Source organism: Marmota marmota, unplaced genomic scaffold, assembly GCF_001458135.2.
Source record: "Marmota marmota marmota unplaced genomic scaffold, marMar, whole genome shotgun sequence".
Classification (NCBI taxonomy): Eukaryota; Metazoa; Chordata; class Mammalia; order Rodentia; family Sciuridae; genus Marmota; species Marmota marmota.
This window is the reverse complement of record NW_025999900.1, coordinates 5,560,819-5,576,076: the sequence shown is the minus strand read 5'-3', so window position 1 is coordinate 5,576,076 and position 15,258 is coordinate 5,560,819. Positions and strand designations below refer to the sequence as shown.

At 32.5% G+C, this 15,258-nt stretch overlaps 1 protein-coding gene across 18 annotated transcripts in view; it reads right to left on the bottom strand.

Annotated features, from left to right (window-relative positions):
* The window catches only part of Gphn (gephyrin), a 625,252-nt gene that overhangs the window by 606,341 nt on the left and 3,653 nt on the right, over positions 1–15,258 (bottom strand). The gene's annotated exons all lie outside the window — the stretch shown is intronic.

The following is a 15,258-nucleotide window of genomic DNA, read 5'->3' as shown; positions in this document are numbered from 1 at the left end:
TTTTGAACAACTAATAATAAAAAAAAAAATGCTAAAAAAAAAACCCATTTACTTTAGCCTAGATACTCTCGTGCCACCCTTCATCAGTCAAGAAACCTGACAGATTACTTTTCTTTCACTTTCAAAGGCTGGATTATTCATGCTTCCAACCTTTACTCAAACACTACCTTCTTTAAACTGCCATCTCTCCTACAGCCACTCAGTCAATATTAATTGTTCCTTCCTCTATGCAAACACAGAATATCACCTGTGCTTCTATCATAGCTCTTATTTCATACCATATTTTAGTTACAGTGGTTGCTTTCTTATATACAAAGGAAGTATACACTTAGCCAGACAGACAGATCAGCAATATCAATCCTGGAAATCAATGGGTAACAACACAATAGAGTCACCTTCATATCTGATTCTATGTTAATAGTGGCAAATTGAGATACTAGGTACTGAAAGTTCTGTACCCTACTTACAGCAAGAGATTACAATGAATAATCAAAATACTAAACTAATGCCAGTACATACTTTAGCTTACTCTCCAAGAGAATAATGAAACAGCCAAAGACAAGCAGCTGAATAAAGTTAATCAGGCCAGTAATGGGGAAATATATTATTTGCTGAAATAACTAAAAAATTCATGTCAATAAATAGATAGGGAAGATAAAATTGGACCATTTACTTTTAGTAACCCGTTTCTTTTAACTGAGCCACAGCTGATATAATTTCTATCCCTTGATCACTGATTATCTAAGACAATCAGATTTCTTCCTCAAAAACTTCAGAAACATTGCTGAACCACAGGAGCACATTCCTGTAATCCCAGCAACTCTGGAGTGAGGCAGGAGGATTACAAGTTGGAGGCCAGCCTCAACAATTGAGCAAGACCTTGTCTCAAAATTTAAAAAAATTAAAAAAGACCATGGATGTAGCTCAATGGTAAAGGGGGAAAAAAAACCTTTAAAAACACTGCAAAATAACTCTGAATGGCTAAAATAGCTAAGATGTAAAAGCTATTGGTGAAACTATTTTTCCCAATGTGAACAAGGCAAACCTGTGCTAAGAAAAAAAAAAAAATGACATAAAGCAAAGGTGAAAAACAGTTCTCAAGACCTTAGATCCTAAATCCAATAATCCTATGGCCTTATCCTATATTTGGGTTTTGTGAGATAGACACCTCAATAGTCTTATAATAAAGACTATTTATTCCCTGTTACTAAAGCTAGATTGAATTGTCACTTGCAATCAAAGCAATCCTGTACATATTACTAATTTGATGACCCATAACTTATGCTTCCTAAAACTAACACACTTCTACAGTCTCTTCCCACCCATGAGGACTATGGGCTAAGCATGTGACTATTTGACCAACAAAAGAATGGTGGAAGTAAAGCTATGTAAATTTTAATCCTAGCCCTCAAGTGGCCTGGCAATTAAAGCAACTACTCTTGGAAAACAGCTACCATACCATGAGACTAATGAATCATCCATGTAGAAACATCCACATGTAGGAAAATAAAAGTCCTGGATAATAGTCCCAGTCAAGCCTCCAAATGACAACAAGTATATCATGTCCCCAAACAATACCACCTGTAGCAAAAATGCAAAGTTAATTCACAGAAATGCAAGAGCTACTAAATTGTAGTTTTAAGTAGCTAAGTTTTATAGTATTCTAAAGTACAATTTTTAACTAATATAATCCACATACAGATAACTTAGAATTATATTTTTCTAATATAGACTATGTCTTGGAAAAGGAGTTGGCAAACTATAGCCCTTAAGCCAACTCTGCTCTGCCATTTGTTTTTTGTTTTTTTTTATGGGGGTACAGGGATTGAACTCTGGAGCACTCAACAACTGAGCCACATACCCAGCCCTATTTGTATTCTATTGAGAGACAGGGTCACACTGAGTTGATTAGTGCATTGATGTTGCTGAGGCTGGCTTTGAACTTGCAAACCTCCTGTCTCAGCCTCTTGGGGCGCTGGGATTACAGGTGTGTGACACCTCACCTGACTCTGGTCTGTCATTTGTTTTTGTGAATAAATTTTTATTGGGCCACAGTCATGCCCATTCATTTACATACTGTTTGTGGCCCCTTTCATGTTACAAGGGCAAAAGCTCAGGAACTGTGTGACAAAAATAACAGCCTACACAGCCTAAAAAATTTACTATATAGCTTTTACAGAAAAAGTTTGGCAAACCCTGTTATATAGTATTTGGCAAGTGTTTTAATATAAAAATAAGTCAAAATATAAACCAATTTTACAATCAACTTCTTATGCTTAAAAGTACAGCATTTTAAATATTTAATAGTTTTAACAATGCAATGTACAACATAAAGTACGTACTGAACTGAATTGTATTATTTGTGAACAAGTGAGGCTATGCTCAAACTAATACACTTCTCATGGACAGGAAAACAATAGAATAATTAGGTCCCTTCCTACTAAGCTGCTTAAATATTTCTACTGTGAGGGACAGGGAATCTCCATTATTCATCTTTGAGTTTCTCTGGTATATTAAATAAGACATACTTTTGAATGATATTAAGAATCAGAAAAGAATGAATGTTTTATCATGATGCACAATTGGCAATGTTTTTAAATTAATACTTCACAAACCCATCTGCAGAAGAAAATCAAAAAACCTAAGTCCAGTATTAACCCAAGTTAATGATTACCAAACTATCCCACCAAAACATCTTTGGCAATGCTTGAAATTCTACAGATCCTCTTTTGGCATCTTGCCATGTCATAAATTATCCTTCCCACTTTATACATAATGTTCTTTTTCATAAGGCCCCAAGTCATTGTCTATTCAACCCCAAACACAGTCCAAGACTTAGCTCCTTATCCATGGGGTTTACTATTTTCATCAACTAATAAAAATTCCTCTACTATAAATTATCATTTATTTAAGCTTTCTTATTTTGCTACTGCTTTATTATTCTGCATTACTAGAGCATTTGTATAAAGCTTAAAACTTTCAAAACACTCTCTAAACTACAGTACATTGTATTACACAACTAAAGTATCCCTAGATATGTATGTGGAGGCAGTTTTCTCTTCAGATCTTAAAAAGCCTTAGAGAATATCAGAAGGAATTTCTTGTTCAGACTTTACTTTAAACCTACACCTCAAAAATATCAAATATTCTTGCCCCTAGTAACTACACTGAAAATAGCATCTTCTAACAGTAACTGCCCAAAATTTAAGCTGGAAGATAAGAATTCAGATCAAGAAGAACCCCAGTAGAACCCCTAGTATTGATCTTTAATTATATTTCCTCAAATAAGACAAAATAGTAGGCAAACAGCATGGGAATAAATCAAGATTAAGGTCAGATATATAAAGGTTCTATTAGTTCCTGCCTGTTGCCATGTTTTTAAAGGTAATTATATTAAAATTTATTACAATACACAACATTTAATGAATATTTATTATACATGGGCACACTCATTAAAAGCTTATCTCACTTATCACAATAACCCTTGAAAGCGGGCTTTCTTTAATTTACCATTTTACATATGAGAAAATTAAAACTTGAAGAAATAACTCTGAAAACTTAACTTAGATATAACCCATGTGGTCTAATTCAGAGCCTGCCTACTATTCTAAATATATACGTGAGCCTAAAACTTAGGGTGTAGGTCTTATTTTTACAACAGTTTTATTTTAAATACAGAATAGCAAAATAATCATAACTTTTTGGGAAAAGCATTAATTTTTGCTTTTCAGGTCTGTTATACCAATATATTTTAAGTTTTAAAAGAAAAGTAATTACTCCTAAATAACTATTATTCTACTAAGTGTGATTATAGGATTTAGTCATTGCACTTACATTCATGTAATTTTTATTATAATCCTTATGCATTTTGGAGTTTCAACTCTCTATAGTATATAATACTTAATGAAATAAGATTGCACATATTATGTAATGGAAGTAACAGACATTTATTTCTATTTACAGTTGATATGAATGTCAGAGTCTTTTTCCAGTAATTGTTCCTCTTTGAAGGAAGATATTTTGGATCAAAAACTCTGTCAGTAACAGACTGTAGATAATATGAATGTAAGCAATCACAGATGGTAAACACAAGGTACATTCATATGATTGGGATTAATAAGATTTTAGAGCTAAAGGATATTTTAGAGATCATCTAGTCAACCTCCCACTTTACAGATAATGATACTAAACTACCATGAAAATATCTAATTAGGGCTTCATCCAAAATTCTTTCTCCACATAGTAGTAACAGAATCAAGAGTGGCTAGTTTCTAGCCTTTGCTATCATAGACTTTCTGAATCAAATAATAATATATTCAGTCAATATCTTAATATAAAAAGGAAATATAAAAAATGGGAGGTGGTGACTGGATAAAAAATGTTTTTAAAAGTAAACCCAAAGGGCTGAGTTTGTAGTTCAGTGATAGAGTGCTTGCCTAGTACATGTGAAGCCCTGGGTTTGATCCTCAGCACCACATAAAAATAAATACAATACAGGTATTGTGTCCATCTACAACTGAGAAGAAAAGTAAACCCAGGATAAAACAATTTTCACAGTAGAGATTATTATAGGAAACGAGTATTTCTACAGCAAAATATTAGAATAATATAAAGATCTTAAACTGACTTACAAAAGATAAATTACAGAGGAAAAACCATCATTTCCTAACTAATTGTTGCACAGAATTCTCATGTGTCTTAAAAAAGCATTTCATTTTTAAATAAGGTTTAGATATACTAGACTATACAAAAGTTAAAATATTACATAATTGTAATACTGCATCTTTAATATGTAAATATATCCAAAAGAAGGGATACATTATATAGCACTTTTCAAATTTATTTGACCATATAAAAACCTTTTCAGACTATGCCTATTATAACATCACCCAGACAAATGTTGGAGAGCAAAATTCAGGAAAGACTGGAAAGCAACATTTGTTTAAAAATAAATAAATAAAAATTTAAAAATAAACTACCAAAGACTCACAAATTCAAAATAAAGCAATAAAAAGGTTTTGAGGGGTCAGGGATATAGCTCAGTTGGTAAAGTGCTTGCTTGCATACACAAGGCCTGGATTTTCAATCCCCAGCAACCCCCACCCCCCCCCCAAAAAAAAGGTTTTGAAAACCTTAAACCTTACTCTCTATTACATGTATACTACTATTCTAAAAATACCCTTAGATAACCATTCTTATATAGAGTATGAAAAATGTGGAAGTCAATCACTGTACTACTGATATATAAATTAACCACAAATTAACCATTCTTGATATTAGGGGGCTCTAAGTTTAAGTCACTAATTGTCACACCCTAACTTGCTCTGCTTCTAATTTAAAGCCATCTGCCAGATGAGCATTTTCATGGAAAAAGCAAGACAAAAAGTGGAAAATGTAATTAACGATATTCTTTGGGAAATAAAAAGAAAGCAAAAAAACATCAGGACTTCAGGGACGAGTTAGGGTTGTAACTCAGTAGTAGAGTAGCATTTGTGAGGCACTGGGTTTGATCCTCAGCACCACGTAAAAATAAATAAATCAACAAATAAAAGGTATTGTTTCCATCTACAACTTAACAAAGAAAAAAGAGACTTCAAAGAATCTCTGGAAAGGTAACTACCTGCACACTTTTCTGCTTCTAGTGATAGAAAAGCCTCACTTCCTTTTCCCCCCACTACTATGGTCTGAATGTATATGTTCTTCCAAATCCATATGTTGAAACCTAACCCTCAAAGTGATAGTATTTAGAAACAAAACCTGTGGGATGTGATTAGCTCATGAGGTCTCTGCCCTCTTGGATGGGATTAATGTCCTTATAAAAAGAAAAGGAAGGAAAGCCTTTTGGCTTTTCAGCCATTGGAGGATACAACTAAAAGGCACTACTCCTGATGAATAGGCCCTGATTAGATATCAATATACTGGTGCCTTGATTTTAGACTTCCCAGCTTCCAGAACTGTAAGAAATATATTTATGTTAATTACCCATTCTAAGATACTTTATTAGTGCAGCCCAAGCACAATAAGCTACACTCTCCATGTGAGTCTGGTAAGGCTATCTATTTAGTGTTCCTCTCCCAAGGGTAGATACATGGCCAACCACAGGCCTCACTAACCCTTTTACTCAAAATAATTGGCCCAAAGATGAACATATAAACCAAGCCAGGTGAAGGAATATCCTGGAATTTTACATATAAATGTCATGAGAAAGAAAATATTTCCTCTGGACTCACTAGTTAAAAAAGGGAAAGCCTAAAATTGTCCATTACTATAACTTCCCAAATTATCCCTTCCCTCCCAATTTTGACTACAAGAAGGAAGTCAACGTACAACATACTCAAAAAACAGAACATTAAAATGAAGAATAATTACATTAATTTCCTGTCCACAGTGTTTGAGTCCCCAAATTCAGCTCCTTCTCTTTACTCCATGATTATAAAAGTTAATGAGTTTCCCCTTTTCACTTAAGCTAACTTTTGAGTTCAGTATCTATCATTTGCAATAAAATGATTCTAACACATACCTACATAAGCCAAGAAAAGAGTTCTCAAAAGAAGTTATAAATATTAAAAAGTTAATAAAAGTAGAAATATTAATAAGTGCATCTCTTTTGGAAGGCAAGTTGGTAATTTCTATCAAAATTTTAAAATTAATAAACCCTTCACCCAAAAAATTTAATTAACCTTACATTGTTTTTTAAAAGCTCACAAATATGTAATGAAAATGTGCAATATTACCATCTATGAAATTTGTAAAAGCTAAAAAATAGAAACTTCCAATGTCCATTAACTGAGGGCTGATAAAGTATAAGATAATCTATAATGCAATAAAATAGAGCCATTAAAAAAGATGTATATGAATATCCTTAAAAAATCTATATGAAATAATTTTTATATGCCAAGAAGAAATATAATATAGAAGGAATATAATCTTATTACAATAATCTGAGCAAGTTACTTAATCACTCTTGGTTATACTTTTGCAATTGTAAAAATGTGATATTAATATTATTGTGCGAATTAAGTAAATTAATAGTCTCTGTAACAAGCTCTATTTTGTTTTTTTGTTTTTAGGTGCTGAGGATCAAACCAGGGCCTCCTGCATGTTAGGCAAAAATTCTACCACTGAGATACATTCCCAGCCCTTCTAGAAAGTAATTTGCACTTGGTAAGTTCTCAAAAGTTAACTATTATATGCTTATGGGAATCATGCAGATAATATATTAGGTTAAGTGGAAACTTAAGAGGACATCCTTTCTAACCAACTATCATCATATCATAAGGAGGTCATAGAGTTGCTAAATGTTAATAAGCTACAAGTGTAAGTTTTATATGAAATATATCTTTTTTAATGTTAGAAACTAATACTTCTTCTAAAAATACAATATAGACCTAATAAAACAGTAATTAGCATCAGTGGTCCATCAATTTGCAAACTCTGATATATGATTCCATATATACATATTCAAATATAATAAAAACAAAATTTTTAAAAGTAGTAACACCCAAGAGACTGGAGAAGTAAGGTCATTGAGCTTAATTTCATACATTAGGGGCTAGGGTTGTGGCTCACTGGTACAGCACTCGCCTAGCATGTGTGAGGCACTGGGTTCGATTCTCAGCACCGCATATAAAATAAAATAAATAAAATAAAGGTCCATCAACAATTAAAAAAAATTCATACTTTATCAATACATATTATTACATTTTCTTTGCAACACACAAATTATTAAGTTTTTTAAGCTAATTAAAATCACAACTTAAGGATTTAGGAACTTTCCCATTTATATAGTTTAATTCAATGTAACATCTACCACTTGGATATTAATTTTATAAAAGCATAATTTTTTAAAGTTTGCATTAGAATTGAAATGTTCAATACTAACTCTTAAAAATGGCGCATACCCTTGAAATGTTTCATCTTTTTGATATACGAATGTACTTTTTGATATCTGAATTTACTGTATTCAGCTTATTATGTCCAAGATATTCAATAGTTCTTAACCTGAATAAGATTCTAAAGATCATTAATTTCAAGTAAACTTTTTTCTTACTTAAAAAAAATAATAATAAATAAAAAATTTAAAAATTTCTACTTAGTACTTAGTTTGTACTTGCTCTTTCCTTTTAACAAGATTCTGTACTTTTATTAACATTTCGGCATCATGCAGGCACAATTAGTCATGATTCTGAAATCATCAATTCAAAGGAATAAGTAAAATTACTTGTTATAGTAATACTCATTCATCTTCTGATTCCCTAAATACAAAAGTAAATATCCTCACTTCTGGGCTGGGGATGTGACTCAAGCGGTAGCGCGCTGGCCTGGCATGCGTGCGGCCCGGGTTCGATCCTCAGCACCACATGCAAACAAAGATGTTGTGTCTGCACAAACTAAAAAATAAAATATTAAAATTCTCTCTCTCTCTCTCTCTCTCTCTCTCTCTCTCTACCCCCTCTCTCTTTAAAAAAAAAAATCCTCACTTCAAGTTTAATTGACTAAAATAGCATATAATTATCAGCAAGTTCTTAATGTGCTTCCCAATATGGTAGATTAGAAACTAAAATGGGAAGGTCAAGTGTGTAAAGTCACAGTAGAAAAGCAAATACATTACAGAACTGTACTATCACACTCCATAATAAGATATTTAGAAGGAATATAGAACTGTTATTTATTGATAATAGTATAATCAGAGCTGTATTTGAATCCTAGAACTTCCACTGGTATATTCTTGAGCAACTTACTTAACCTTTTCACTCCTCAGTCAGTGTAAGGAATATACCTCAGAGGAATAAGATAGCATCTTATAAAAGTTAAAAGGATTAAATAACATATCCAAAGCACTTAACACAAATAAAACATAAACATACTGATTAAATGTTAGCCATAATTACTAAATCCCCCCCCAAAAAATAATGATGTTCAATATCTTATTGAAAGCAGGGAAGGTATAGAAGTTTAAATATTTGTATCAAAAATGGCTGATTGTGAAAACAGCTTTGCAGCTTATACTTAAGTTATCTACATAAAAATAAAAAATGGGGGCTGGGGTTGTGGCTCAGGAGTAGAGAGCTCAAGCTGCCTAACACATGCGAGGCCCTGGGTTTGATCCTCAGCACCACATAAAAATAAATAAATAAAATTTAAAATAAATATGGCTATACTTCATTTTTTGAAACACAACATAAATGAAACATGAATCTGTCAATATCCAAGTTGACTGAATAACATTTTCATGATAGTGCTAGAAAATAATATCCAAGAAGATAAGGACTGATCCTGTCTTATTCACTACTATACTCTCACTTAACAGAATGCCTAGCATAGTAGGTATTGAATGTTGAATGCATTATTTCATTTGTTTCTCATAATAATCTGACATGGTAAGCATAATTATCCCATTTAAATCTAAAATCACATAAGTAGAATGTCAGTGAGTAAAAGTCTTAAGTAGAGGATGCATAATTTTTGACCCCTATCAAGTGTTATTTTATTCAGCAGAATTAAATACTGATTATGAGGTATCCCCAAAAGCTTCTGTTAATGCAACAATCTTCAGAAGTGAAATGATTCAATTATGAGAGCTGCAATCCATTTATCCTAGTTTTAATCCACTGGGTGGTAACTGTAGACAGGTGGCATTACTGGAGGAGGTGGGTCACTGGGCACATACATGCCTTGGAAAGGTGCATTTTCCATTTTAATCCTTCCCCTCTTCCTCTCTCTCTCCTTCCTGGTCCCACTATGAGCAGAGCTGAGTAGCTTTCCTTCTCTGGGTCCTTCCCCCATAATCTTCTGACTCAACTTAGGTCCAGAGCAAGATAGTTGACCATCTCTGGAATGAGAACTCTGAAACCAAAAGCCCCAAATAAGCTTTCCTTAATCTAAGTTGTTTTTGTCAGGTATATTGGTCACAGTGATAAGAAGCTAATTAAAATAGAAATTGGTACCAGAATTGGAGTCATTACTGTGTCTAATCTGACCATGTGGTTCAGAGATTTTGGAGCTGTTTTGCAGGAAGAATTTTGAAAATTCTAAAGATGCAAGCTGTAAAAGCTTTAGAATGCTGTAAGTGGAGCTTAATGGGTGCTTCTGGTAGAAGCTCAGAAGACCAGGACACACGAATGAGTTCTGTGCTCATAAGGTTTCAGAGGAAAACAAGGACTCTTTTTGGAAATAGGAATAGAGGCCACTCATTTTATAATTTGGCAAAGAACTTGGCTATATTGTGCCCATGTCCTGAGACTGTGTGAAGCTGAATTTAAAAGTGATACTTGTTAATCTGGTGGAGAAAATTTCAAGGAAGCATACCATTCAGTCAGTGATGTGGATTTTGCAGACAGCTTTTAGCCAGGTTTACTGTGAGAAATGGGAGCAGAAAATAGGGCTAAATAATTTGAAAAACTTTTAGTTTAGCCAGTAAAGTGCATGTAAAACTGGACATTACAGCCACTAAAAAGATGCTAAGTACTTAAGAAAGATCACTTGAGGGAATCTCTTGTACCAGAGTACAAGAGAAAATTCCTTTAAAGAAAAAGAGTTCATGAAGGCACCCTGTTCACAAGATTGGAGAGGCTAGGAAATTGTTTCACCATGCTGTGCCCCACTGGTACTCAAGAGGTCATTGCAGCTGTGATTCCAGAGGGCCCAGGTACTACACAACCTTGGCACCATCCTCATGGTGCTGGTTCTCCGGGAATGCAGGATGCTGGAGTTAAGGCCTCAATGGAGGCTTCCACCAAGATTTTTGAAGAAGGTCTATGAGGCCAGGCAATGTATAGCAGGGTCCAAATCCTTATGAGCTGCCATTGAGAGGGCAATGTGTGCAGTTGGTAAAGGTAAAGCTGATGCTGGAATGAAGACCCCAAGAAATTAAGAGATGCCAACAACATGGATTGTCTGCCGAAAAAAGGCTGCTAGCTGCAGAGAGGGCCAAGCTAAGAGACTAAGACAATTAGATTATTGAGAGCTATAACCTAATCAGTCCATCCAAGTTTGAGTGAATTACTGAGTATCTACTCTTAAGACTTACATGCTAGGCATTTTCATATACTTTATATCAATTCTTAAAACTTTAAGAAAGAGACCCTGCCATCTTGATTTGGGAGAAGTAAACTAAAATACAGAGAGGTTAAATGAATTCCCAAAATAAAGGACAAATTAGGGTCTAACATCCAAGTCTGTCCAACTCCAAAGTCCTTTTTTTATTTTTTTTGGTTTAACTACACCATGCAACCTCACTAATATATATAATTACAGAGTATAGCCAACATTTTATAAACACTGTAGGAAAACAAAAATATCACTGAAAAAAACAATTCCAAGGAAAGGTTTTATTGAAAAACCGAGGCTGAAACTACTAATAACAGAAAGAAAATTAATATCATAAAAATTTCTAAATAAAAATCTGAATTTTTCTTTGGTCTATAATTATAGAACACAATCAAGAAAAGTTTGTATTTCTTTCCATTTCTTATTCTCTTGCATTTTTTTATGTAAAATCTAACCTTCCCCCCAAATCATTCCCATTACAAAGACAAAAAAAAAAAGGTCTAATATCCTTTTTATCTAATTTCTCTTTTTATCTGTTCAGAATGTTGAAGTTTAGAAACATTGTTATTAAAGCCCACAATGAATGAGTCCTTCATTCTAGTGGTAAGAAAAGCTAAAAGAGTTAAGTACTATGCTCAAGGCTATAAAATTTAGCCAGACTAACATTAAAATATGGGCCTTCCAGCATTCTATGAACCCGTGCTCCTTATATTTTTTCACCAAAATTCCAATAACAGAAAGAAATGACAAGGTCTGAAGTCATATAATGGGTTCACTTGAAATTTCTTTGAAATGTCTTCATTTTATTTTAAAAGCTCATGTGAATTCTTTACTCTGTGCCTAATTTACTCATGCTTACCTTAATATTAAAGTGATTTAACATGAAAACTTGTGTAAAACTGATACTTCAAAAAATAATTATGTTTGTTCCCATAGCTTAAAGTCTAAGCCATAGAGTATCCTTGATAAAATGCCATATATGCAAATTGAGAAGCAGGGCACAAATTAGAATAACACTTTTTTCACATCTCATTTCCTTGTTCCTTTACTTTTCAAATTAAGATTTTTTTAAAATATAGTAGATTTAATCTTACTCTTTCAAAGTGTATAAATACTGGCAAAGCTACTGTGCAAATTATTGGAGTTGTTTATTACAAAATTTTCAAGAAGTTTTACTTAGTTAAAATTAATTGATTAAATGCATATTAACTTGTGAATTTATCAAGCAACCTGGATAGACTTTCCACTTGGCAATAATTCATTGGACATTTACTTTTGGAGAGGTCACTCAAAAATTTACTTTAATGAATATAAAATTACATGCTATTCATATTGACTATAGTGCCAATTACTTTTATGCAAGTTAAATAATCATCTTTTTTGGTATTTTCCCCCTCTGCCTAGATGTAAAGGAGGAAATCCTTTATAGTTACATTACTTTCTTTTTTCAGAATTTCTTTTTTTAACATTTCAAATTCCAAATAAATTTTATTATTCATCAATCCTACTTACAGAAGCAAAATATAGATTTTATCTGTTCTACTGACTTCCAAAAAAGCATGCTGTTCAACTTATCCAGGAATCCATCATCAATAAGAGTAAAAATAGACTCTTATTCTCCACTTCCTCCCCACTAACATACTGTTGATTCTTGACTACATACTCAGTTTGAAGTCAGTCATAGACATATGTGTTTTTAATAAAGTTAAAATTCTTACTATGCAGCAACTAACAGTCTACAAAGTCTCTGGCCAATGATGATAGCATTAAGTATATTGATTAAAAATTAATAACATTTTCTCACATTTAATTCTTTGTATTGCTTCCAACCAAAAATTAATGAAAGAATAATCAAGTTTGAAAAACAGGCTTTTTTAAAACAAGTCATATAGCTTAACACTAAAACTTTTTTTTAAAAGAGGTAAGTTTAACAGAACATAGAATTCCATTTGATAGGATACATTTGTGTGCAGTAATGAATTACCTACTCAATGACAACATTTATTCTCAAAACAAAGATATGTTTATATCCTTAGCAGTAAATGAGCTTTTCATAAAATATTGAGACTATGAATGTAGCTCCGTGGTGGCACACTCACCTAGCACATGCAAAGCGTTGATCCTCAGTTCGAAAAAAAAGAGGAGGAGGAGGAAGAGGAGGAGAACAATGGGACATAACATACAAGGTAAGTTTGAGGAATAAAACAAAATAAATGCTTGAACAATTCCAGAGTTCTAAGAGTAGCATCTTGTCTTTAGAATGTGGTTTTGAATATTATGAATGACTATTTATGAATGACTGAAACACTCTCTACATGTAACTGTAATACTTCTGATGTCTTAGTTTGCATTTAGCCTTTAATCTCCACTCCCAGTTTTATATCAATATCTCTTATTGATTTCAAATTTATAGCTTAGTGAAATAAACATATGTATTACTATAAAATATGATTTTTTAAATATGCCCTTTCCTAAAAATTTTCATCATCTTCTTTCCCATGTCACTGTTAGTGAAAACTAACAGATTATCATCCTTAGTTAAATACCTTGGTAACAAACATTAGCCATGAATAGCTGTTATATATTAAATAGCCAATGGAACATAATTAATTCTATATTACATACATGTATTCATTGTTTTCCTGGTAATATTTCTGTGAAGCTTTTATAGTAGTTGAACAAATGTGCTGCCTTGATAAATAGTTTCTTTCAAAATAGAAAAAGTAGGTGAAAAGTGACACATTCAAGATATAGTGAGCCTGCTATATAATTATTTAGACTGACTATATTTACCACAGAAGCTATTAAAAAAAATTCTATATCTGCCCTACATCTTATCTTTAGTTTAAAAGCAACATATACTTGTTTATTTGTCCCACATCATTAAAAATCATCTTTAGTTTCCACTATAAATAGTAATACAAATAGAGAACATTAGAAACAAAAATAGTAAAAACTAGATCTTAGGTCACCAAAAACCACATAATTTCATTTCTGGCAAATCAACAAAAGATAGCTATTAATAAAGATAATGCTCTTAGAGAGGAACAATAATCTTCACCACAAAATGTTTCTACCTACAACCTACTTTCAAATGCATATATGTTCTGTTTCCTGATAAAAAGTTAATATAACTAAAATATCCACACAACATTGTAGTCTGATTTCTAAGTCTTAAATGATTCGAGATAGTCAAGCAAAACAAGAAACACCCTAAATATTTCACTTTTTGCTGTCGCTTTTTTCAAAATTCTAACAGTTAAATTCACCTGGTGAGAAACTTCAAAAGACTGTGTACTATATTTGCAGAATTCATATTTGAACAAAAACATGTAGAGGATGAAGTTTCAAAGTACAAGTATCTTTCAAAAGGTAATCAAATTGTCACAAAGAAGTCAATTAAGAACTTTAAAAATAACAATACAATTTCACTAAAATATTAAACACATTGTAAAACATATATATGTTGGTAGACATATTTTTCATTACTTTGTAAAACAGATTTAGATAAAATACCTAAAATTACTACTGCAAAAAATGCCAAGGAGATTTTATAAACAAGACCTCCACTGATTAAAAAAACAAAAACAAAAACAAAAAAAGAAAAAAAAAACACAAATATAACTTGTAAAAAAAACACATTTAAGTTTGGCTTGTTAATTCAATTTTCTTTCTTTCTGTCTTTTTTTTTTTTTTTTTCAGTCTTGCTGATTAAACCGAGGGGCCTTGTGCATGCTGGGCAAGTGCTCTATTACTGAGCTATTAACTCAGTCTTTTGTATTTTGGAATTTGTTTTTGTTTTTATTTTTTATTTATTTTTTGTACCAGGGATTGAATCCAAGGGCACTTAACACTGAACAACACCCCCAACCCTTTTTTATAATTTTATTTAGAGACAGGGTCTTGCTAAGTTGCTGAGGCTGGCTTTGAACTTTTGATCCTCCTGCCTCAGCCTTCAGAGCCACTGGGATTATAGGTGTGCACCACCACATCTGGCTTTACTCAGTTTTCTTAAATATGGAATCATAATACTTTAGTTGAATACAGAACAATTTTACATAGTAATATTGCTAACACCTGAAGTTCTAGAATATACAAAATTCCAAAATATACCTTCAGGTGGTTTTTTTAGCTTCCACCACCCCCCCCCCCAAAAAAATCACAAGGAACAGCAGGACTACAATAATTAAGCTGTGTGTAATAAATGCA